Here is a 27,085-nt window from a genome sequence, read left to right on the forward strand (position 1 = left end):
ATCTACACACCTGCAACAAGAAGGAGAACCTTTAGGTACCAACCGTATAACTCTAGGTATCAACACTACCAGCAAAACAGACGATATGAGCAACCATGCTCCAGACAAAGGCCCCAGCGCTGCCGGCAGACAAACCAATAGCCATCGATATCTCAGGCTGCCTTCCTAAACAAAATTTTGAGAATTTGGTCAAGTGTCTGCACAACCACCCCCACCCGCCACAGCTAGAGTCCATAACATCCACCATCTTGTTTAAACAATGCCTACACCCCTTTTAGCAACACTGGGTGAGCATAACAATGGACAAATGGGTACTAGAAATCATCCACTCTGGGTACACTATTCCTTTTACCTCCAAGTCTACGATCGAAGTCCCTTCCCCATCCCTCTTCAGGGACCCATCTCACAAGCACTTTCTGCAACAGGAGGTAGAACATTTACTCCAAACAGGTGCCATAGAGCATGTCCCCTACCAACACAGAGGCAGAGCCTTCTATTCCCATTATTTCCTCACCCAAAAGAAAACCGGAGGTTGGAGACCCATTTTGGACATAAGAAAATTGAACAAGTTTAAAAGGGTACAGAAATTCAGGATGGTCACTCTGGCTACCATATTACCGATGCTGGAAAAGAGGGATTGGTTTGCAGCCCTCGACATTCAGGATGCATATTTCCACATTACCATTCACCCAGCTCACAGAAGGTTCCTAAGATTCACACTAGGCAACAACCGCTATCAATACCCTTCGGCCTTTGTACTGCTCCAAGGATCTTCTCCAAGATACTTGCCATCATAGCAACCTACCTTCGCAGACTAGGGATTACTATATTCCCCTATCTGGACGATTGCCTGATAAAGGCACGCACATGGGGGTGGGTGAAGCCATTCACACGACAAGGACATTATTTCATATGCTAGGGCTGATGATCAACTACAGGAAATCTACCCTACATCCTATGTAACAGCTAGAGTTTATAGGTGTGTATCTGGATTCTCTTACTGCCAGGGCATTACTACCAAAAACCAGATTCAACACCATCGTGAACCTGGAATTTATAATAGAAAACAGTCCGACCTTGAATGTATGCACATGCCTCCAAATGCTGGGGCACATGGCACCACCACATTTGTAGTACAACATGCATGAATTCACATGTGAGCCCTCCAAATGTGGCTTGGAACAGTTTACAAACCACACAGGCAGTTGTTATACAAAAATGTGGTAATGCCAAAAAAGATCAAGCAATCGTTAAAATGGTGGACACAGCCCAGCAACCTTCTAACAGGGATTCAGTTCATAAGGGAAACACCCTCTATCATGATCACTATGGATGCATCACTAATTGGATGGGGAGCGCACCTACAAGAACACACCGTTCAAGGAAAATGGTCAGCACAGGAAAGGAAATTGCATATAAACCTGCTGGAGTTACATGCCATCTGCAACACCTGTTGGCATTTCCTACCTCTCATAACAGGGAAAACTGTTAAAATTATCATGGACAATATGGCATGTATGTTCTATATCAATCAGCAAGGAGGGGCAAGATCCAACTCCCTATGTTCAGAAGCGATAAGGCTATGGAATTGGTGCATAGGCCACAATATCCACATATCAGGGGCATACTTACCTGTTATTCAGAACACCACCTCAGACAATCTGAGCAGACAGTTCGGCAACAATCATGAGTGGGAATTGCACAATGAAGTCCTAGAAAACATATTCCAACAACAGGGTTATCCCACAATCAAGATATTTGCAACAACGATGAACCACAAGTGCCGTTACTTCTGCTGAAGAATGGGTCTGGGCAGAGGATCGATGGGAGATGCATTCCTCATCAACTGGAATACAGGTCTCCTTTATGCATTCCCATCCATTCCCATGATATCCAAAACCATACACTAAATATGCAAAGACAAAGCAGAAGTGATAATGATAGTACCAGCAGAGCCCAGACAAACATGGTTTACTTACCTGACACAAATGTCGATTTGCACATCAATCTCTCTCCCACTATTTGAGAATTTCCTCTCCCAGGACAAGGGATGCATTATCCGCCCACATCTGAAGAAGTTACATCTAACAGCATGGTTCCTAACTGATTCTGACAAACAGAACTACAATGCTCAGAACCAGTGAGGCATATTTTACTGAATAGCAGAAAACCTGCCACTAGGAAAACTTACCTTCAGAAGTGGTGTAGATTCTCCTTATGGTGTCAACAGAGACAAATTAATGCAACAGTAGTGCCTATCCCCATCCTACTGGACTACCTCTTGGAAATAAAAAAAACAGGACTATCAATGAGCTCATTTAAAGTACACCTAGCTGCTATTACTACCTTCCACGATCTGGTAGATGATACCACAATCTTTGCACACACAACATTTTGAAATGTTTCATGACTGGTATACAAAATGTGTACCCTGATATACGTCTAGCCACAGTACCTTGGAACCTCAGTCTAGTACTAAGGATCATCATCAAGCCCTTAGCTTTGAGCCACTTATTCGTTATTGCACATGCCAATGAAGGCATCATTTCTAGTAGCAATTACATCAGCGTGATGCGATAATGAGCTCAGCGCGCTTATGGCCCACCCACAGTACACAATATTTCAAAAAGATAAGGTGACGCTATGACCTCATCTGAAATTCCTCCTCAAGGTGTCATAAGCATTCCACCTTAACCAAAGCATTCATTTACCTATGTTTTATCCGAAACCCCATGCTAATACACGGGATGCGGCCCTCCATATGCTGGATGTCAGACGAGCTATGCTTTTTATCTAGAAAAAACAAAACCCTTTACAAAATCTCCCAAACTTTTCATGTCCATTACAGAATGTTCCAAAGGCAACGCTATATCCACCCAAAGACTATCAAAGTGGATAGAAAAGAAAAGAAGAAGAAAAGAGAGTTACTCACCTTGTGCAGTAACTGACATTCTTTGAGATATGTTCCTGTGGGTGCTCCACTACCCACCCTCCTCCCCTCTACTTCGGAGTTGAGCATTATGGCTCTTTGATAGAGAAGGAACAGAAGGGGTAGGGTCATGCACACGCTGAAAAAGGCATCAATGGCGCCGCGAAACAGGGACACCGCATGCGTGACCCAGACGGACACTGCTGACATAATCTCCGATTAAGGACATGATGACATGCCAACAGCTGAAGCAGCGCACCCACGGGGACACACATCTTGAAGATCATCAATTACTGCACAAGGTGAGTAACCCTCTTTTTTGGCTGGAACTCAGTGATGATATTCAGAAAGCAGCTGACGCTGGTGATAGCCGTGGATTGTACGAAGGCATCAAATGAGCGCTTGGTCCAGTAAAGAAGAAAACGGCTCCACTAAAAAATTTAAATGGAAATATCATTATTGATAAACAAGAACAACTTGAGCATTGGATTGAACACTGGAATTCTATACTCCAGTGAAACTGAAATCAAACGTGAGTAGCTTGAAGGATTACCACAGTTTGAAGTTATGATGGATTTGGACAACAAGCCTAAATCAGAAGATTTGCATTAAACCATTGAATAGATTCCTGAGAACAAGGCATCCAGCAATGACTGCTTGCCTGCTGAAATTTATAAATGTGCTAACAATGAACTACTCCATGAAGCTCCATGAAGTTGTACTACTCTGCTGGAAAGAGGAAGCGGTACTGCAAGATTTCAAAGTTGCTTGATTTGTACAATTATACAAAAACAAGGGCGATAGAAGTAATTGTGACAGCTATAGAGATCTTCCTTTTGAACAATGTCAGAAAGGTTGTCACTTGCATTATGCTATCTAGGCTGCAATCTCTAGGTGAAAGAATCTATCCTGAAAGTCAATGCAGTTTTTGCTCAGAACACTGCACCATTGATATTTTCGGTCAAGCAACTGCAAGAGAAGGGTAGAGAAAAAAACACCACAAACCTTGTTGATCTGACAAAGGCCTTCAATACAGTCGACAGACAGGGCCTTTTTATTGTTCTGAAGAAACTGGGTTGTCCTCCCAAATTGTTGAACATCATTCAATCATTACATCAAGGTCTGAGAGCAACTGTAACGTATGAAAACATGGAATCAAATGCCTTTGACATCAACAACTGGGTGAAACGGGTGTGTTTTAGCCCCTGTGCTTTTTAACATCCACTTTTCATTCCTACTTTTTCATGCATTTAAGGACAGCATTGATGGCATTTATTTTTGAACCAGTCTAGATGGATACTTTTTCAACATCGCAAGGTTTAGAGCGAAAACCAAGGTGAAAGAGCTGGTTCTGAGAGATTTCCTGTTTGCGGATGACATGGCCTTTGGTTGCCCACAGTGAATCTTCCTTGCAAAATCTCTTGGGCAGAATTTCTGTGTCATGCAAGAGCATTGGGTTGACAATTAGTTTCAAGAAGACTGTGATCATGTACCAAAGCATGGAAGAACCAATGCCTGGCATCATTCTGGAGGGTAAATATCTTGGCATTGGCAGCTTTTGCTACTTGGCTTCTGTGATCAGCAGGAATCTTGACCTTCAGACTGAACTGGATATGCTAGGCACATCAGGAAACTTAACAGCTTCCACATGAGATGCCTGCACAAGATCCTGAAAATAAAGTGGGAAGACAAACACAGAGGTGCTGGAATGTGCAGGATTGACACACTTAGAAACTACTATCAAGAGGAGGAGGTTGCGATGGCTTGGTCATATTAAGAGAACGGGAGGAGACCATATCCCCAAGAATATTTTGTACAGCAAGATTCAAGATGGCTCTAGACAGCAAGATCGCCCTTTATGGCGGTACCACAATGTGTGCAAAAATGATATGAAGGTCATTCAACATAAATGTAGTAAACTAGGAGGAGCGCGGCAATCTGGAGGGAATATCTGGTGCAGGGTGCAGCTCAATACGAAGTGGCTTTGATCCAGAGGATGGAGAAACAGTGAGAAAGAAGAAAGCAGCATGCTGTAATCTTTGACTTCAACACAGACAACACATATATCTGTGAAATTTGTAATAAACTGTGTCACTCCCTAATTGGGTTTGTCAGCCATAAGCAGATTCATCAGGCACCTAACTAGACCTTTTATGCATATACCATGATCCAGTGGATTGACAGTTGCCTATAGAGGTGGTGTTTGTGACTCAGTTGGAGTTGGTAAGGGTGGTGATGTGATCTGGGTCCCTCTCTCTGGCCCTGTCTAGATCAGATCAGGATGATGAAGGCCTGGGGTCCCAGGAAATGGTGGGGATGGCAGCCATGATGGTGAAGCTCACTTCAGTAGTCTCTGTCTGTTCTTGATGTTTGTTCTTTTTGTTCTTTCGTATTTTTCTGGCAAAATCTCTTCTTTATTTTTTAAGGACCCCAAAAAGGGAATTGTAGGTGGAATAGCCCATCCCCTTATTATTTTGTCCACCAATTAGACTTAGTATCTGACTTCTCGATTTTGGCTCATTAACTTCCAGCACCACATCTCCTGTTTTTTAAGCACCATAATTTCAATGCAGCCTTTGAATAATCTCAAGTGGATTTTTTTGTTTAGATTAATTCAGTTATTCTGTCTCCCTTTCATACCTTTTCCCCACCAGCATTTATTATTATAGGTTATTGTAACATCTTATTAACTTTTACATACTTTTTACAGTTGAGCTCCCAATTTGGATAAATTTGTAGGCCCAGTTGTCACAACATTCCTGAGTTTGAAAATGATGGGCTTGGTTCTTCTTGTTTCACCTTGCATTTCAAGGACAACGTGATCAGGATCAGTATGTTAACTGGATCAACATATTAGTCTGGGAGGTAGTTACTGTGGCAGAAAAAAGACTAATGATGTATCTTCATTTTTATTAGCTGGGAATGTTGTTCTACTTCCATAAATAATATGAATGGGAAAATTATCCCAAGGGATATAAGTTTTGATCTTTACCTCCAGAAAGGTCACTGATAATTGCAGCTTACTATTTTGGAGAAGAGGTGTTCAGATATGTCTCTCTGTGCGTTCATTTTCCACAAATCTGTGTGCAGGAGGTATCAAATAGTGTGTACAGTAGAAAACTATTGTCTGAAATAGTGCTGCTTGTTTTAGTATATTTTGAGAAGGCAGGATGAGGAAAGTCTTTTAGTTAAAATGTTCCCCAGATTGCTGCTCCCTCCAGCTCCTTCTAAACCAGAAATTTTTTTAAGACAACAGCCCACAGTGACTCTCCTTTGACTGAGGAAGGTTGGTTAGAACTTTTAAGAGCCCCACAATGCTACTCATAGACTGGAGTCCAAGTATTTTCATTTCAAATTCATCAGTGTTTTTTGGTAGATTCATGGACTGTCAACATCCAAATGTGTTAAGGAGCTCACTTTAAAAGAGCGGAATGATGGTATCCCATCTTCCAAGAGAAGTTTTTCAGAGGAGATCAAAAAGGTGTGGTTTGATTTGAGTTTTCAGCTCTGATTTATATTGCAATGAAAAAAACCACTCGGACTTTGTTTGGAATTCCTGCTTGTTTACATATGGATACAAATCCCACCTGCATGCCCATATATGCCAGTGTGCGGTGTTGTTTTTTTAATATATGATTGATTGACTGACTGACTGACTACAAAATATACATTATCATGTCCCAAGACAGATTTTTCAGGACAAACTTAAATCAATTTTAATAAATATAAAGAATCAAGTATTTGATATGTACTAGGCCACTTTTTCGCATAGTTAGAAGTGTATAATCCCATTGGGGTGCTTGGGTGAAACAGAAGGCAGAATTTGACCTACTGTGTGTTTTATAGGTTAAGGAAATAATCTCTCTGATTATTTTTAAATTATATTAAAATACATTGATTATTAGATGATGACAGAATCTGGTTTCCTCCTGGGAAGTATGTGGGTTCTCCTTTGGCTGTTCTGTTAACATAATTATGGATCTGCTATTACTATTTCACCCCACAAGCATTTTTATGGCTATTTTACTCTGTTGTAATCCATTCAATAGATATTCATTTCTGCTTACCTGTGGGAAAAATCAGAACCCAAGAAGAGTCCCTTAGTGGTACAGAGATGCTTTTGCTTTTAGAATGCATGTTGTTATACTCACGCTTGATACGATTTTGCCAATGTGTGATTTGTCATTTGTTGATTTCAAAAGCTTATTTGGAAAGAAGTAAAAATAGATTTGGAAACGGGTGCAAAAATACACTATCACACTGTTCTTCATTGCAAGGCCCAAGAGCCAGTGGTGGCTCCCATCGACCCTAAGTGCGGCTCCCTGACTAATTGTTTATATTCCAATTTATTTTATTTTTAATAGTAGAATACGTTCTGAACCTATCAAAATCCACCTTCTTTACACGTCACATTGACCACATGGTATGATGTGCGCCAATAAGCACATCTAAGTATATCCGTTGTATAATAACTATAATATTACCATAGCAACCAACGTAGACCTTGGTGTGTTCAACTGTTTGTGTTGTATATTACTTTTTGGCCCCAGTGAGTTACTGGAAAGAATGGATAGATTCTTAATTCCATTGAAGAGAAAATTGGAAAGTGAAACAGGAGAAAAAGCAAATAAGAACGTAACTGTGGATATTAATAAAACGAACAAACAAAAGTTTTAGTTACATGAGTTGCTCTGTAACATTACATCATTAAGGCATAGCAAGCAATGTGTTAATTTAGTAGTTGATGTGGCTCTCACATTGAAGGTTTTTTGCCAAAGTGGCCCTTGCTTGAAAAATAGTGAAGATCAATGAAGATCAGATTCTAATCCATTTCCTTAAGCCAATGTAAGATCTTTAACTAAAGGATTTTTCTAATTGATGCTGTTTCATATTATTGATTTTTGATTTGTGCTTTCAACTATTCCAAACATCTGAATCACCAGGTATTAGAGTAAATACTTTATCTATAATTAAGGGTGAGTCTGTTCTTTTACTTTTTGGCCAAATAACAAATTATAGATATTTGTATTTGTCAGGTACTAAATCTGAATCTGAAATTAATGCCCTGTAGACCATGTTAATTCCTGCTGTGTCTGTGAGATCTGGAATCCCTTAGCGAGTGTGCATTTGCCAGTAACTAGGGCTTCCATAGCATGAAATTCATTAATCAGCAGCTTGTATAGTTGCACTAAGCAGTAGAGCCAACAGGAGATAAAAATCTGGAGTGTCACTTCTTTGAATCACAAGCAGTAGCAAAGACAGCCAATGCATTTGGTGGGAGCCTGTGCGCGTATGTGTAAGAGGCCATCATAAGCCCATGTTTCACTAAAAAGGCTGTTTTAGGGGTCCAATTCTAATATGGCCAACAGGCTGCATGTCTTATACAGTAACATCTGCTTTATATTGTTCATCTCTCTGACGTTGGTGGGGAGAACTGGGTAGCACAGCTCTTTGAAACCAAAGAGGGGCTAAAAATCACCTTCTTGCTGTTTCCCTCAAAATCCCCTCATTCCTGTCCCAAACTTTAATTATTCCTTATTAGTTTGGAATTGTTTATTCCACTGCACCTCAGCCTCCAAAAAAATGGACAACAATCAATCTCTTAACTGATTGTAGGTGCAATCAAATAGTTACATATCTAAATGCCTATACTTAACACCTTCAGTTTTTTGCTTAAACAACTTTTTCCCCTGACATTGATCATGGACATATTGCAGAATGGGAGGAGGTTTGGAGATGAACAAACAGAATGAGTAGGGGCATGGAAAAACTTTCTAATGAAGATTGATTGAGAAGACTGGAAATATATACCTTTAGAAAAGAGATAAATAAGAATGGAAATGATAAAAGTATACAAAGTAATGAATAGAGAAGGTAGATCAGGAACTTCTTTCTAGTCATCCTTACAAAAATGAGAGATATTCAATGAAATTCGAAGGTAGCAAATTCAAAACTGAGAAAATATTTTTTTTTCACACAACACACAGTTAACCAGTGGAACATCATGCAGGCCAAGAGCCTAGCAGGCTTTAGAGAGAGTGGAGACATTTATATGGACAACAAAAATATCCAGGGTTGTTATAGTAAACATTAACAATTTGGAAGGGATATTAATCCTTGTGCTTGAAGACCTAAGCCAACCTCTAACTATTGAGGATTTGGAGGAAACTGCTCTAGAGACAGGTTATCCCATGACTGCCTCCTGCAGTCTGTCTTTTAGTTTCTTTGGAAACACCCAGCAGTGTGGCCACTGTTGCAGACAGGACACTGGACTAGATGGACCACTGGTCTAACTGAGTATGGCAATTCTTGTGTTCCTTTGAGGGGCTAATTTGGAAGACTTCTTTAAAACTAGCCCAAAAATGTTTAAATATTAAACCTAACTTCAACATAAAACTAATTTATGAGTGAGCTTTTTCATGTTTCTTTCTCTGAATTCCTTAGGAGAACACTGCCTTCTCCCTGACTAGCTTGTAATTTTGTTGATAATTCATAAATGCTAATATACTGTTTAGCTATGATTTATATTGCAAACTTTGACTCATCACATTCCTTAGGTAGTTCAGCACCAAGGACAGGATTACATGCTTTAGTTTGGGTTCAATGTCAGTGCTAAATGTATCTTGTTTAGGTCTCTATCTCATGTTGTTGGGAAGAGTTGATTGTTCCATAATGGTTAAAAGCACAATACTGTATAATAGTTCTAGGAGTGTGCTACAGACCCCCCAAGATCTGATTTGGATATGAATAGACCTCTTTAATACTATTAATGAAATGAATGCTTCTGGGAATTGTGTGATTACACGAGACTTTAATTTCCCAGATCTAGATTGGAGGACTAATGCTACTAATAATACAGATTTTCCATGATGTGGTAGCTGACAGATTTCTTCAGCAAATAGTCACCGAACCAACAAGAAGTAAGGCCATTTTAGATTTAGCATTGAGGATGCCATAGAAGAATTGCTTGCAGGGGACAACCTTGGTTTGCATGATCATGAGTTAATTCAGTCAAAAGTAAATGGAAAGATAAGCAAAACTAAGTCTTCAACTAGGGTCCTTTATTTCAAAAGGGCAAATTTAAAAAAATTGAGGTAATCACTTAGGAAAGTGGACTGGACTGAAGAAGTCAAAGATTTGAATATGCAAGAGGCTTGGAATTACTTTAAGTCAAGTTGCAAAAATTGTCTGAAGTCAGCATCCCAAGCAAGGGGAAAAAATTCATAGAGAAGGGTTGCAGACCAGACTGAATGAGCAAGCGTCTCAAACAGGTTAAGAGAAAGCAGAAAGCCTATATGGGATGGATCAACAAGGAAAGATACCACTTGGAGGTCAGAAAGTGTAGGAAAAACATGAGCATTGTCAAAAGCCAAGAAGAATTGGACCTTGCAAAGAACATTAAAACCAATAGTAAGAGGTTCTACAGTCATATAAATAAAAAGAAAACAAGGAAAAAGAAGTGGGACCGCTAAGCACTGAGGATGGGGTGCCGATTAAAAATCATCTGGGCATGGTCAGCAACTAAATAAATACTATCCCTCAGTTTTTAATAAGGAATGAGGAGATTAGGGGTAGTGGCAGTGTGGCTAATGGAAATTAGTCTATGGAAGTAGAAATTACCACATCCAAGGTTGAAGTCAAACTCAAACAGCTTACTGGGACCAAATCGGGACCAAGAATATTAAAAAAACTTGCACATGAAATTGCAAGCCCAATAGCAAGGATTTTTAATGAATCTTTAAACTTGGGGGTCATACCATATGACTGGAGGAGTGCTGATATAGTACATATTTTTACGAAAGGGAAAAAACATGATCCGGGAAACTACAGATCTGTTAGTTTGACCTCAATTGTATGCAATGTCTTGGAACACATTTTGAAATAGAAAGTAGTTAAGGACATAGAGATAAATGATAATTGTGGTAAAATACAAGATGGTTTTATAAAAGGTAGATTGTGCTAGACCAACCTACCTTTGTGAAGATAACTGTTTTTTTAGACAAAGGAAGTGCAATAGATTTTATATACTTGGATTTCAATAAGGCATTTGATATTGTTCCACAGGGAAAATTATTAGTTAAATTGGAAAAATTGAGGATTAATATGAGAACTAAAAGGTGAACAAGGAACTGGTTAAAGGGGAGACTACAATGGGTCTGTCAGACTGGAGGGAGGTTTCTAATGGAGTTCCTCGGGGATCGGTCTTGGGACCAATCTTATTTAACATTTTCATTAATGACCTTGGCACAAAAAGTGAGAGTATGTTAATAAAATTTGCAGATGACACAAAGTTGGTAGGTATTGCTAATACAGAGTAGGACTAGAATATTGTACAAGAAGATTTGAAATGATAAAAATAGGATGAAATTTAATAGTGCAGAGTGCAAGGTCATGCACATAGGAGCTAACAACAAGAATTTTTGCTATAAGCTGGAAACTTGTCAGTTAGAAATGACAGAGAAGGAGAAAGACCTGGGTGTATTGGTGTATGACTATGAGCCACCAATGTGATGTGGCCATGAAAAAGAATAATGCAGTCCTAGAATGCATCAGGTGATGTATTTCCAGTAGAGCTAGGGAAGTGATAGAACAATTATACAAGGTACTGGGTGAGACCTGATCTGGAATACAGTGGGCAATTCTGGTCTCCCATGTTTAAGAAAGATGTATTCAAATTAGAACAGGTGTAGAGATGTCCTAGGGTGATCCAAGGAATCGAAAACTTACCTTATGAGAGGAGAGTCAAAGAGTTTGGCTTGTATATTCTAACCAGTAGAAGGCTGAGGGGAGATATGATTGCTCTCTATAAATACATTAGAGGGATAAATACCAGAGAGGGAGAAGAGTTATTTAAGCTATGCACCAGTATTGATACAAGAACAAATGGATATAAACTGGCCATCAACAAGTTTGGGCTTGAAATTAGCTGAAGGTTTCTACCACTAGAGGAGTGAAGTTCTGGAATAGCCTTCTAAGGGGAGCCATGGAGGCAAGAAACCTAGCTGGCTTCAAGACTGAACTTGATACGTTTATGAAGGGGATGCTATGATGAGACTGCCTGCAATGGTATGTAGCCGATCTTAGACTGCTAGCAGCAAATATATCTAACGGCTGGTGATGGGACACTAAATGGGGAGGGCTCTGAGTTTCTACAGAGACCTTCTTTACTGGGTGTCTGGCTGGTTGGTCTTGCCGACATACTCAGTGTTCAAGTGATTGCCATATTTGGACAGGATCTCTTGGCTACCAACCCTTGCGAGAACTCCGATGGTTGCCCCAGTCTGCCTCTAATACTGATTAATCACCTGACTACTAGACCTCTTGTGCACCCCTTGGCCATGTCTCTGGACTTCCCCGAGCCAGTTTCGGTCATTATACATTACAGCATTCAAGTTTTTCTCTGTTTCTTAAAATCAAAGAAGTTTTCAGACTTCACAGTTATTGCAGATGCAGCCTGAGCCAGGTCTTGTTATTAACTACGATCAGCAGAGTTAGTCTGAGATGGTTGACATTTTTATTTCAAAATTGCCCTTACCAAAGGAGTGAAACTAAGTGCAACAGACCCCATCTTTGGGCCAATAGGAGCTTCAGAGACACTTACAGACCCTTCCGCAAAACTAGATTTTTGTGTGTGTGGTTTTCCTTGTTTTTTTGCTGCTATTAATGTTCCTTAATAAACAAATGTGAGGCATCAAATGTCAGCATCAAAATGTTCCTTGGTTCTAACCTGCCCTTTTTGGACAAGGGTATTGAGAAAGTGACAGTGAGTCAACTGACAGTATCTAGGTTCTCAGATTTCTTTATTCCCTGTTGACTTGGCTCAGGTCTGTGTATGATATACAGACGGCATTGTTCTTGCTGGTTGATGAACCCTTCCTAGAAATGGATAAAGATCAGTTGTCCAGGCTTTTTCAAAAGCTGTTGATAGATCTGTATGATGCCATTGATGATGCTCTTTGTTGAACTGACTGCTGATCCTGACTTGGATGGAAAGAGTTATTTTTGAGTGTCTCTGTTCCTTCCTTTCAGAGAGATCCCAGAAGATGAAGTTGAATAATTTTCCACACTAAGATATTTTTATCTTGAGCAGTTCTGCTAGGTAGGTTCTGTTCTGTCACCACTGCTGCTTAATATGCCTTAAGGGAGCTGGAGCAAATCATGGTTTGGGGCTACGGTGTTATTGCTATGCCGATAATGTGCCAGTCTGCCTTCTTTTTATTAGACCCAAATGCTAACTTCCCAGTGTTTGACTGAGACAGAGACTTGGACAAAGGTAAGCTGGCTGCACTCGGTCCAGATAATTTGGAGATGCTGATGGTTGGTTTGTGGTAACAATTACAGTGTTTGGCAGAGATATACCTTCTCTCTTCCCCTTCAGCATCTGCCACCGCCAACTTTTGTGAATGTTTGTCCACTCTTCCTCAAGAGGGTTGGCATTCCAAGTTTATTTTTTAGAATCCTGGTTGGTGAAGGTGGCTTTGATGGTAAATAGTGCATATTTTCATCTGCGCTTGGTGCAATGGCTATGAACATTTCTTTTGGATGAGGCCCTTACTACAGTTAACCATTTTGTTGTGTCTGGCTTGGATTCCTGCAATGGACTGCTCATGGGACTATACTTGTAGGCTACTTGGAAATTTCAGCTGGTGCAGAATATGACAGCTCAGTTACTTAATAGGATTGTCTGCAGAGACCAATATATTACTCTAGCTTCACGTTCTCTCAGGTTTCAATTCAAGGGACTTTATAATGAACAGTGGTTCAGGTCATAAATACCTCACAGGCCACCTCTTTCTCATGCATCTCTGCAACAGCTGAGGTCTAACTATCTACGTAAGTGTTTTTAGTGTGCCAGTCACCATAGTATCTAGGTATTACATACAAGAATTAAAGTCTCTGCCTTAGTCAAAGAAGGACCATGTTCTTTTCCCCACCCATGGAGGAAATGTATTCCATAGACTGGGTTTCTTGAGAGGGAGATCTGTTGCTTGCCAATTAGGAGGTTTTATGGTATTATGGTAAGGCCTCTGCAAACGGATATGTTGCATTGCCTTTTAAAGAAGGGAATACATGCACTCATCCCTCCTGACCTTCTGTAGTAGGAGTGCATATCTAGCTAACTTAGCTCTGTGTTCTTCAAACTGCATTATCTCTGTTGTTGATGGTATTCTTAAAGTAGTGTAGAGAGCGTAAGTTGTTTAGGTAGTCACTCCATAGCCCTCAAATTTTATCCAGTAATAGATGGGGAGCTGGTTTAATGCACATGGCACTAGTGTGATTATTTTCCCTTATCCCACCCCTCAACTATTGGCTCCACTTTGGAGACATATGGCTGCATGTTTTATAAGGCTCGGCTTCCACTGTAAGTAGAAAGCTGGGAGTAGAGAACATTGCAGCACTTGCATTTGTAGAAGTGGTAAAGGTATGGACCACTGTGGTCAGGTCTGCCTCTGAGGGAAGCAGGTAAAATCCTGCCACATAGAGATGGAAAAAAGTTATTTCTGGCCACTGTTGCAACTATGGTGTCCAGGCATACAGATGTATCTGAATCTGAACATGTACCTTGAAGTATGGAGTATAATTCAAAGTGCAGTTAAGTAGGTAAAAATACTCCAGTTGACTTAAGTAGACTTTGGATTCAGCCCATAATGAACAGGTTTGAATCCTGAAAAATAAATAAATAAAAGTAACTTTAGCAGAAGACCTTTTTCATGCAAGTGTACAGTTTGCCATCTTGGTTGGTCCATGTGATGCTCATCTACTTTATATTTCTAAAAACACTCTGATGAAATGCAATTAAAGGATTATTATTATAATGAAGCTATTTGTAAATGAGTTAACGAAAACATTACTTTGCTATACACGTCATTGAGTATGGGTCATTAAACAGGATGGTAAATATCTTTTGATACATCTTCCTTTACTTGGCAATTTGCAAGCTATTTTCATTTCCATGTATATGCAGTATGAGGGGATAGAAATAAACAGTAATTAAAATAACTTCTTTTCCTGCGGGATTTTTCACCTTCATTTTTCTTATGCACTTGCTATGTTATATTTCCTTAGTTAAAAAGTATGCTTTTAATCATTTTATAGTGGTGTATTTGCTTTTGTTGTTGGGCTCTGTATCATTTTATTTTATAACCTTTTTTCAAGGTATATGACTAAAAATAGCAAAGATTTCCTGTGGTCCAAACCTTACCATCCAAGATCATTCTGGGAAAGATGCCTTAGTTCCAATCCTGCAATTACTTACACGGGCTTAATTTTAAACATAGAAGCAGTCCCTTTGAAGTCAGACTAATCTATGTTTAAAATAAAGCATGTGCATAAGCGTTTGCAGGTTTGGGACCTTAATTATGAGCATTCAATCCCGTACATGCAGAACAAATTTAAAGTTATAGAATATCTAAAGGATAGCTTCCTGGATTGGGGGTATGCTTTCTTCTAACAAATCTAGAAAAAAAACATGGAAAAAACCAAGGTCTATAGATGGCATGAAATTGATCATGTGAGAGATACCACACACAGTCCTTTTACAGCATATACTACTATTTATTTATGCATATTTAGGTGAAGGAGTAGTGTGAAAGTAGCAAAAACTCACATCTTAAATATACTGGCACTTCTTAACAATCAGTGTTTTGGTTAGTAAATTTGCAGTTGTGATAAGAGTGTTAATATGTGATACTCTATTTTAACAGCTGTCTGTTGTAACTATTACATCTTGTTCTGAATTATGACAAACTTACTTCTAAAATGGTGATTTTCATCTCCTGTCCTCAGGGAAGTGCTATTAATTTCAATAGAGAGTTGCTACTACCATTGTTTCCATTTTTCAATCTGAATCAGAAATCCTCTTGGTTGTTTTGGGTGATCTGGTAGCACAGACTTTTTTTAAAAAAAAGTTGGGGGGAGAAGGGAAAAAATAAATAGGAAAGCTAGAAACAAAGGTGATGGTTTAGTAGATTATGGGGCAATGGAGATAAGGGGGAAAATGTGGAGATCAGAAGCAAAAAGGAAGAGGACAATGAAATAAAAGAAAAGGGGGTGCGGGGACTAAAGTGGCCTGCTCTGTCATTTGCAGGGATTAGTGTACAAAGATCCTAGAAATACCAATAGAAGCATAATTTTTCACATTGGGATGGGATTGTAACCTCACTTTTTTTTTTATCCTGTTCTTTTTTTTCACTCTTCCAAAATGTTTTTTTGCCTAGGATTTTTTCTCTGATTCTTACTTCCTCTCTGGAGCTAGGGACTTGCTCTACATGACCATGACTTCCTGTAGCAGCTATATTTCACTGGAAAAGTGGAACTGTCAGACTTTTACTGTCAGCTGTAAAATTTGTGTGTGGAGGTGGTAGGTCTCTCTTGGAAATTAACCAATGAATTTGAAACTCACATCCAGCAGAGAGGGAACAGATCAGGATGAAATGAATTTTGGTGAATTTATAGCAAAATATAAACACCGCTTTTTTTTTTTTTTTTTACTTAGCCTCTTTACACTAATGCACACTCACACATCCTGCCTCTGTGTGTGAGAGAGAGATGTGATGTGTTCACTTTATAGTTTTGCAAGGCCCTGGGAGAGTAGAGGAATGGAGATGCATGAACCAAGAGCAAGTTCTTGAACCATAATAAACTGAGTTTGTTCAATGAAGCGAATGCTCCCAGGGGCCATATTTAAAGGGACCCCCCCTAGAAATTTAGGATGATTTAAAAATAAAAGAGGCTATCAGGAAATATTAAAATAAATGTGGTAGGCACTACAATGGAGTAGACTCCCGCTTCTTCCAATGTAAGGTTCTCTTTCTTTCTTCAGGACAGTGATCTATTAGATTTGGAATCTAAAAAATCAGAAATGAGAAGCCAGAAGAAACTACTTCCCCTTGAAACTCATGGAACTTTTTAGGTTTGCCAACTGCACTACCACTTTTTAGGTTTGCCAACTGCACTACTATAAAGTTTCCCTTCTCCTCAGCTTGTCTCTCTTGTCCTGTAACATGAATAGGAAATAATAATTTCCTTGTAGTGAAATATTTCCATATCACTATCAAGAAAGGAACCCACAATGTCTCTTTATCAAATCAAAACAGTAAATCAGAAAGGAAAGACTAATCTGTGAGCAAGTGACTAAATGGATAGCTCGTGATATATTAAACCTTCCAAAAGGCACCTCAGTTCCTTTCCAGGGTCCCCATAATCAAACTAGCAGTAGATAGAAAATAAACCATAATATCAGTGGATTAGGATTTTTTATGAAAGACCAAGTACAGTAGAACCTCCGAGTTACGAACACCTTAGGAATGGAAATTGTTCATTACTCTGAAATGTTCATAACTCTGAACAAAATGTTTTGGTTGTTCTTTCAAAAGTTTACAACTGAATAGATTTGCTACTTACTGAATAGACTTACTGAATAGACTGACTTAATAGAGCTTTGAAACTTTACTATGGAGAAGAAAAATGTTGCTTTTAACCATCTTAATTTAAATGAAACAAGCACAGAAAAATTTTCCTTACCTTGTTAAATCTTCTTTTTAAACTTTCCCTTTTTTTTTTTTAGTAGTTTACATTTAACACAGTACTGTGCTGTACTGTATTTATTTTGGTGTGGGGTTTTTTTTGTCTCTCGTGCTGCCTGATTCTGTACTTCGGGTTCCAAATTAGGTGTGTGGTTGGCCAGTCAGTTCATAACTCTGGTCTTTGTAACTCTTTGGTTTCTACTGTAAATCAAAAACTTGAACCTTCTCTTATGAGAAGTAAGAAAGGAGCAGTAGGATCAGGTCTTTGCCACCTGCCTTTCCAAACGGGTGTGGCATGATTGAGGACTCAGTTTAGCAAAGCATAAGTACCTGGTTAAGTCCCAGATAGTTTGCCCATGCACTAGATGTTGCAGGATCAGGGCCTAATTGTACAAGATATTATTACTCTTCAGGTTGCCAGTTACCCCAAGAGTATTCACCTAGGTCCTGTTAGCTATTATTGCCCATTTTTAAGCAGAGCAAGCGCACATTCTCTTTTCTAGATGACTTTCTCATCGAGTACTGCACTAGTGGGGCCATTGAAGCAGCAACTGACATAATTTGACTTTTAGAGATGTGGGTTTATCAACAACCATGGAAAGAGCAACCAGATTCCCATGGAATTCACCACACACTGGGTGGATATGCAGTAAGAGTCTCAGCATCTCTTTCAAATGAACATGTTCTCAAGTTTCAGACAACTGAAGGTCAAAATATTTTCTGTCTTTTGTTTAATAAATGATGTTGTGCACAGATATACTCCCATGGTCAAAATGGAGAATCAGGAGCCTACAGGGCACCACTGATACATCTTTGTTACATATCACTGGTGTACATTGAAAAAAATAACACACATTGCAGAAATCTCCAATATAAATAAATATTAAATGCTAAAAAAATCCCTAAAACCACCATGACTCCAACAGATAAAGTTTCTTAAAATCTGGATTGTGGTGAGTTTTGTACTTTTCTTTCTCTCTTCTTCCTTCAAAAAAAAAAAAAAAAAAAAAGTAGCCAGAAAAAGTCATTAAAGTTAACATTTGCAGTCTTGCTTAAACCCAGAAAAACAAGGACCCAGAAGTTACAGTGGAAAATTAGGTCTGATAATTAGCCTGCAGCTCATCTTGGTTTTAGATATTATTACATTGGTGTCCAAAAGAATAATGGGTTATCTTGCATATTATGCATGCTGTAGTCCTTCCGCACAACAGGGTTAGTTCAGAATGGAATGTCAGACATAATTTTCATCTTTGACTCTGAATTTGCTTGCTGTTGTGGATTTGTGTCAGACTATTAATACTTGAATGTAGTTTATTTCTAGTTTACTGCTTTTTGAAATTTCTCCCAATGCTTTTTTTCCCTCTTCAGTTACAATAGTATAGAATTTTGCCATTAAATAGTTTGTCACCTGTTTTCATTCTTCTTTATTTTAAAGAAAACACTTAGCCTGTTAAAATGAACAGTATAAATTTTAGTGTTCATTTCACTTTTGTAAATACTGCAATGTGTTTTATTGATTACATTATTACATTGTCATGTTTTCTTATGTATGACAAAAGTATTTTTTGGCTGGTCAGTAAATCTACCTTCCATCCATATAACTACTTGTTTTTCCTAGACAGTATGCTTGACAATGTTTATCCACTCCCTAGCATGATTTATCTTGTGTAGGATAGCCATTTGCTAAATGTTTTTCAAAAAAATGCCAAAGGACTTTAGTTCAAAATAAAATAAACATCAATTTCCTTTCTTTCTACTAACTTTGCTACTTCAAAAATATTAGCCAGTTTTGAGAACATATATACCATTGATTTCCATTTTTTTTCTAGTATTAAGTTGACTTACATGTTTTACACCTAAAGCCAGTGCTTAATGGAATGAAGATAATTTCCTAGCAAGAAACACTGCTGTGTTTCAGATAAATTTGCCTTAAGATTATATCTGGAGCTTCCAAACAAATGGAAGGAGAGTAAAACAGTCTCTTTCTTGTTTTGGTTTGTTTATAAATGCTGATGATACATATGTGCAACCCAAGGCACTTGAGTGTAGTGTTTATGCATTGTTCATCTGAAATTAATTCTGCCATAAATGTTTCAGAATGGCATATTGTATGTATGTGACATTTATTAGAGACAGACTAAATTAGGCAGTGACTTATACCCCATGCAACCCAATTGACTTCAGTGCAGAGTTTAGTTTAGTGTTTCAAATGCTTGTGCTAGATGTTTTTGTTTGTTGTTATAATCTGGAGAGAGTAGAAACCCTGTAAGCTTTTTGTTTCTGTTCTTATTACTTGGATATAATTTGTTGCTCCACACTTATGTCTTTCCTTCATCTAGAGCTTTGTCATGTTTACCCTGCCCCTTGCCTTCATTATTAATATGTGGAAAAGTCAGCAAGAAGGAAAAAACCCACCAGGCTGACTGGGAAGCTGGGAAGCCTCCCAGTGTTTGTACCAGGGAGATTTTATTTCATGAGGCAAAGAGGCAAACTGAAAGACTTCTGTAGACTTACACAGCTAGTTAAGTGTGTGCTGGCTTTTACTCTGCATGTATGGCTTTGTGCAGTAAAATGTAATTTATGTTAGTAATGTATGCTATCCCTGCTTAGTGACCTGGGCTCAAGCTGTGACACATTCAATACAGTGTGACAGTGAAGGAAGAAGACCTACATATATACACATGCGTTAGACAGGATTGTTGAAACTGGAATAGCAAGGTGAAGTTAAAGACTATATTGTCTGCTCTTCAGTTGCAGGCAGACAAAAATCAGATCTTAAGATATATGCTTATTCTTTCAAGGTCTTTGAACAGATATTAAACTTCTTGATGGAAGAAGGACTTTCTTACCAAGCTGGCAACTAATCAGAATTAATCTGGGTAAGAATTTTTTAAATTAATAATGTATGAAATTGTAGACACTGAATTCTCTTGTCTCTTTGCTGCTTCTATTAGCTTTTAAGTGTTCAATAGTTGGGGATCTATCAGTCAGTTGGAGATTAATTTATTTGAAATGGTATTAAAAATAGGGGCTCATTTTCCATTTCACACCTATTTTCTGAGATTTGAGAATGTGTTTGGCATCTTTTAAAGGGATGTGCGTAGATATAATGCAGAAGTAATTGTTTTAACAGTATTAGACATTGTTTTGCAGAGAAGATTTTTGGGGTGTGTGTGTATATGTGCAGTACCTGCTGAAATGTATTCTATGTTTTACAGTACAAGTAGTATATGCCTACTTCATACTTGTATAAATAAATATGTGAAGCATATATCTGAATTTCTGTGGTGCACTCATATTTATAAACCAGAAACACTAACTACTTTTTCAGTTGGCATAACACTACACTAACCAACAAACAAAACCCAACAACAACAAACTAGAAGATGTTGTCTCAATGTGCTACCGTTATCTCATGATTATTTCTTAGTGACTCAACTGTTGTGCTTATGCCAGGGCTTGACAAACCATGGGTGCCAGGTTGCCATGGCGCCTAGAAATTTAAGTCTGGTGCCTAGTATTTCTCCGGGGGGAGTGGCTGCCGCGCTCCGGCCAGGGCACCACTGCGCCCATGTGGCAGGGTTGGGAGGGGGGAGCGCTGCAGCTGCCGTGCTCCAGCCAGAGTGCCCTGCTGTTGGGCCCACGTTGTGGGAAAAGGGTGAGGGAAGGGGCAGGGCCGGGAGGGGAGAGCGGCTGCTGCGCTCCGGCCAGGGCACCCGCCGCTGGGCCCACGTTGTCTGGCTCCTTAATTTTTGGGCTGGCTCCTAGCTCCAAAACAAATTTGTCGAGCCCTGGGTTATGCTATGTTTGCTTTCTATTGTGGAAGGTGCTGCAGACCATTCTCATATATGAGTTGCTTATACTGGCCAATGCTATCTAATATCTAGCCGTGTATGCCACTGTTATCACTATGGTATCGGTCTGATTCAGGAGCAACCTCAAGAAAGGCTTATAGGAGACAACATAAATTAAGAAACATATTATCAATACTGTAGAAGCTTAGGATACATACTTAGGATACATACTTACTTGGAGATTATCTTCAAGAGCAGCAGAACTGATGGCTGAAACCATTAGTCCGTATCTACCTTTGAAAGTTCTGCGAGGAGTTGACTAATAGTAGTAGCATGAGCATTGTCATTAAGGTAGTCCTATCAGAGGACTACATGCTGGTTGGAAAATACTGTTTTCACAAGGGTGAGTTATACTTTTATGAAGCCAAATAGAAGATCAAACTGAGGGAATTTTCTGCAGTCCACTCTACAAGTTAAGCATGCATTTGAAATAACCTTGTATTAAAATTTGAAGTGTGCAGAACATATGCTAGGAAATATGTATTCCAGTGATGGACCTTTACAAAAATGTTCCTTCTTCATGGTTGTGATAGTAGAGGTTACTACAGTGCAAGTTTGTACATTCCCAAAGTACAATGACACTGGGAAGAGCTGATTAAATGTTTATTAATAGTTCACTTTGAGTAAACTGCATCAATGGAGGGGTTCAAACATACCATACAAGTCCAGTAGAAAATAGAATGGGTAGGAATGAGTTGTGTGAGAGTGGATTAAAAGTTTCTCTGCAGCATTAATGCTAAACTAGAACCTGTCTGATCTTTAAGTCTTACTGACAGAAGCTGTAGGATCTAATCTTTCATATGGGACAACTGTATCTCAAACTAAGCTACAGGCACAAGAGAAGTATAAGAATGGGATACTATGTGAGTAGCTCTTTATTTTGTTCTTGCATCTGGATCTGACGAAAAGGGAAATCAAGTAAGCATTCATGCAGGTGAGTTTATAGGGCAGGGCAAATACTACAGCATCAGGAAGAAGCCCTTTCCATCATTCAGCCTTTATGTTATCTGTCCACTTTGGAACCAGAGTTGATGGACCTCATAGGGAGTGGCACCTGTTCTTCTTTGACCTGAACAGTGATGGCTGCTATGCAAGCTTTAAGGACATGGGAGGCAGAGAGATGGAAACATGTGGTTCCTGGGGCTTCAAGAGGTACTTGGTGAAGAAAGAGAGGATGTGTAGATTTCACTCAGTTATAGGTAGGGCTGCAGATTTGTCACAGCATTTTTTTAAATAAAAAATCATGGAGCAGTCATTGTAAATTTAGTAAAGGTCACAGGTTTCATTAATCTGATTTGTTTTTAAAATGACAAATGAAAAGGAGAGGCCCTGGAGAAGAGGCAGGAGAGTGAGCTCCATCCCACACTCACCAAAAAGCAGTGGCTCCTTGGCTCCTGTTCTCTGGGGCTGGGACCCGGCACGTGGGATTGCCGCATTGCCTGGTTTGGCCATGTTGAGATCTGATGCATGGGGTTGCAGTGCTGCCAAAACTGAATGGCTCTGTGACCCCATGTACTGGGTTGTAACACACAGAGCCGGGCCCAGCCCCGTGGGACAGAAGCCATAGGACACAAAGCCAAGTCACAGACACGTGGGAAAATCATGGTGTCCATGACATTTTTCCCACTGTGACAACCTGCAGCCCTCATTATAGGTTTTAGATACTCACTTGATGCAAATTGGCTTAGCTCTACTGAAGTCAATAGCTGTGCCAGTTTACTCCAGCTGGCTGTATGTATAGAGTTGAGTGTTCAGGTCAGAATTTATTTAAAGCACATGGTATTAGATACATGTACAAACCTTGAGGAGACTTTCTGTTATTAGTGGCCAAATTTGATTCTAGGAAGCTAAATTTGTCAAATAGAGGAAAATAAAAAAATCTAGTAGGAATCTTGGTGCAAGATTATCTCTGAGTTGTTTGACACATTATGGTGTAACCATAGACTTGGATTGGTAGAGATGAAGGTAGTATGTCCTATTTGACACTAGACGGTCACTCCACTAATTCTAGTATGTTTACAAATACCTAGCTAATGTTTTAAATGAGCACATTCCCAACTAAGGGTTTTGGCTATAAATTAAAGAAAACAGTTATTTCAAAGTCAAATTTAACTTGAATACTAGTAGATCAGAGCCCATGACATAACTTTGTGAGCTAGTGATTGTGGGTAAACCCCATATTTAAAAGAAAAAATGAAGCATACTTCATCACAGTTCCCTTCATCTATTTTGACACGTGCCAGTTTTAATTTAGGGTACTTCATACTAATAATGTACATATAATGTAATACAATTTGTGAGAAAAATAGTAATAGGAGATGTTGCTGCATCACTCTGTTGTTAAATCTCTGATGAAAAGTGAGTACAGATGCTGTATGTATGTGTGTGAGAATTATTGCATTTTATATAAAGTGGAATTAACAAGGTTCTTCTGTCATTTTGCCTGCTCTGTTGTATGCTTGGTTCCTGGGATTGGTAGGGGATGTTATGGGCCAGGTTCTGATCCACACTAAGGTCTATTTGTGCTGCGGGAGCAATGCAAAAGAACCTTTGATAGTGAGCCATGAATGGGCAGCTGGAGATTTTCACAGTGTGGGGGAATCATTAGCTGGTGTAAAGCTGGGTGATGTCAGCTGTATGCCAGCCTCTCCTGTCCCATTGTCTTCCTCCTATTCCCCCCTACAAGCATAATGGACTCTATGTATGCTTTAAAAAAATCTCTAAGACAAAACACACTTCTCCTCCTGGCGGGAGGATTAGAAAACAAACACATGATAGAGATCAGTCACATTGCTTAATGTGCTACTGCAAGGGGGCTCAGATACTACAGTGATGAGCGTAGTACAAGAAGCTACCATAGAATAGAATAGAATAGAATATGTGGTAAAGCTGAAGCACACTAAGAGCTGATGATCCTGGCTAGCGTGTAATGGCCTTTACGGCCTATTACAAGCTGGTTCTAGTTAGAGCGGCCCTTAGATCACTCTAGCTTGTACTGGAGGCTGAGTCAGCCTCAGGATTGGGTAGTGGGAATGGAAAGGTCATTTAAAGCATTTGTCTGTTCCCTTCACTCATCTACACTGAATTCTTATTTAACACAGCTAGGATTATTTAACCCTATATGAAGAGGTTAGTTGACAAATTACACAAACTGGCTAAAAATATAAAAGGGAGAAAGAAGAAAATACAGAGAGTTGCAGGTAAAATTAACAAGTTAAAAAGGATTCACAAACTATTCCAGGACAATATTTCCTAGGTGAAAAAAACTGTAGTGGGACAGGAAGGTGAAATTACTTGAGAGTTAATTGCTATTGACACAACACTTCTTGTGTACAGAGCCTGGCCTCATTGCTATGATAATAAGATGGAGTTCAGCTGAATGCAGAGGGCTCCTCCAAGGCCCTTAGCACCACTTTAACTGCACGGTAAGGGCTCAAGTAGGGCTTACGAGGCATGTAGGGCCCTGTGTGAGGGTTAATTTCAACTATGTAAAAGATGCTAATTCAATTCATTAACTCTATTCCCTCTAAGAAGGCTGAAAATACAATCTCCATAATATATACAACTTCTGAGGAGAATGATCCTGGGGAGGGAAAAGAGAGGCATTTCAGTCTTTATATAGGTTCATATAAATTGGCTCTAGAAAGATTATCCTGGACTTTTTGAAGTGGGGTGAATAGTTGAGAATAAATAAGGATAACGAAGTTATTTGCTAATTTGAAGTGTAAATCCTGGAATCCATTAAAACTTTAACCAAGGTGAAAATATTGATAAATCAGTTCCTGTGCAATTTCATAAACAGCTATGTGAAATATTGATCTTGGTACCACAAGAATCTTTTTGATCAAACTCTCCAGGCAGACAATCGTCTTTCTTCACAGTATAAAGCTTTAACTAATTTTTTTTCAAAGGTTCTTCTAAAATGCTTGGACTAAATTTTTCCAAAATGATTTATTAAGACCAGGTGAGATTTGTTAAGAAAGGTTTGTTTACAGGCAATCTGTGTAAATTGTGACATCTGTTTGACATTTTTAAAGCTGTGCAGTCCTACCATGGTGCTGTCTTTGGGCTTTAGGCACTTGATAAACTTTTAATGGTGACATTGGCATTCTCATCTATTAAACATGTGTCAATTTGTTCCACAGCTTCACTTCAGGATCAGTTTTTGGTACCTGCAGCAATGATGGCTAGCTGGATCTGATTCCCTTTTGGAATTTTTACAGGCCATACAAGTGGAGTTTGGACACTTTCAGCAAAATTAAAACCACATATGGTGGTCGCCATAAAAAAGTTAGCATTTACCAACAACTAGTGGCATATTTTTTCCATGCTTGGAATGGTAGACAACTTTGGAAATTATATTAGTAAAAGTGGAAACAGTTGATAATTTTTTGACTTTTCATAGCTTCTACTGCATGGGGGGGGAGTTGTAGTTGCTGTGAGAAGAGTGAAGGAATTTTTTTACTTCTGTGCTTGTAAAATGTTTGAATATTAACATTGCATTTTGTGTGCTGATAATACTAAATCGTGTCTACATATACATACTATATGGACGTAGATGCACATGATTGCCTGTAATAACCACAGATTTTAACACTGGGGAAAACAAAAATATTGTATAAATAATATTTGTGTAGTGTTTGAATAGTAGTTACACTATGGTTCTTCCTCGTTGTTCCCTCTATGAAAGATGTCTCAAAGCTAACCCTTAAAACTGAGCGGATGGTTATCTCTACATTAGAAAACTGAGGGCCAGATTTTCCATTGGTTTAATTCCCCTGAAGTCAGAATCTTTCTATTCCCCCGTCCCCGTTATTATGGGTTCAGTTATGAGTTTGCCATGAGATCAGGGTAAGGGGCAGTGAGTTGTGACCAAGGCTATTCCTCCCACATGCACAGGGGGAGCATGTAGCAGCTCTCTGGAAGCTGACTTCCCCCCTGTGTTGTTATCACTGGTGCAGGTGTTCAGCACAGGGACCATAAGGGTTCATAAGGCATATGGGGGTGCCCCTCATGACGCTACATTAGCTGGGCCACAAGCTGGCTCTTTACTCCACAAGGAAAAAGCCTACCAACAAGTTGTGCTTCGTAGTACCTGATTCTGAACAATCTTGATCTGAGCACCCTCAGCTTCTGCTTGAAGTGTGGCTCATCCTGCAAGCTGCCCAAGAGCACCTGGTACTCCATTGACTTCAGTGGGAGCTGAGGGTATTCCCCACCTTTCAGGATCAGGCATAGTAAATGCCTAGAAATAGGAAGAGTTAAATTCCTTCTATGTAGCACTAGGTGTAGATGATTCTGCTGTTACTCACTATAGTGACTGTTAGCTGTGACCATAACCGTGTTCCTTCTCACTCCCCAAGATATTAGCAAACTCAAGTTAGGGAAATGCCTAGTAAGATGAAGCCGCCCTGCAGGACCTTATTCATCATCTTCGCTCCTCAGGAGCAATGAAACTGTCTGCCTCAAGGATGAAGCTTGTGTTTGCTGGAGACAGGGCTTTCCTGCCTGCTGGCATGTGAGTATAGCACTCGCTCACACAGGATATTGGAATGACTACTTTCAGGCCCACACGCAAGACTTGTTTCTTTGACCACGTAGTTCCATTCAGCAGCACACAATTTCACTCTGCATTTATAATAGAGCAAATAAAAGCCCTTGTAACTCCTAACCAAGGCTCAACAGCAAGCTGTATCTTCACTGTGCATCACAGTTCCTGGATTCTGCAGCATTCTGATGTTGCGGGTTGGAAATTCTGCCTAATTTATATTTAAAAA

At 39.3% G+C, this 27,085-nt stretch overlaps 1 protein-coding gene across 3 annotated transcripts in view; it reads left to right on the forward strand.

The window, feature by feature from the left end:
- Positions 1–27,085, forward strand: part of ENOX1 (ecto-NOX disulfide-thiol exchanger 1) — a 453,288-nt gene that overhangs the window by 40,436 nt on the left and 385,767 nt on the right. The window contains exon 2 of one of the 3 annotated variants that reach the window (XM_067563159.1): positions 20,256–20,333. The exons of 1 other annotated variant lie outside the window; for it this stretch is intronic. The gene's annotated coding sequence lies outside the window, so the exon portion shown is untranslated. Of the gene's footprint in view, positions 1–20,255; positions 20,334–22,002; positions 22,172–27,085 lie in introns of those variants that run through there. One more of the 3 variants, XM_067563160.1, reaches the window with a different exon arrangement.

This window comes from Emydura macquarii, unplaced genomic scaffold (genome assembly GCF_026122565.2).
Source record: "Emydura macquarii macquarii isolate MOO-44397 ecotype Brisbane River unplaced genomic scaffold, CSIRO-AGI_Emac_v2 contig_2473, whole genome shotgun sequence".
Classification (NCBI taxonomy): Eukaryota; Metazoa; Chordata; order Testudines; family Chelidae; genus Emydura; species Emydura macquarii.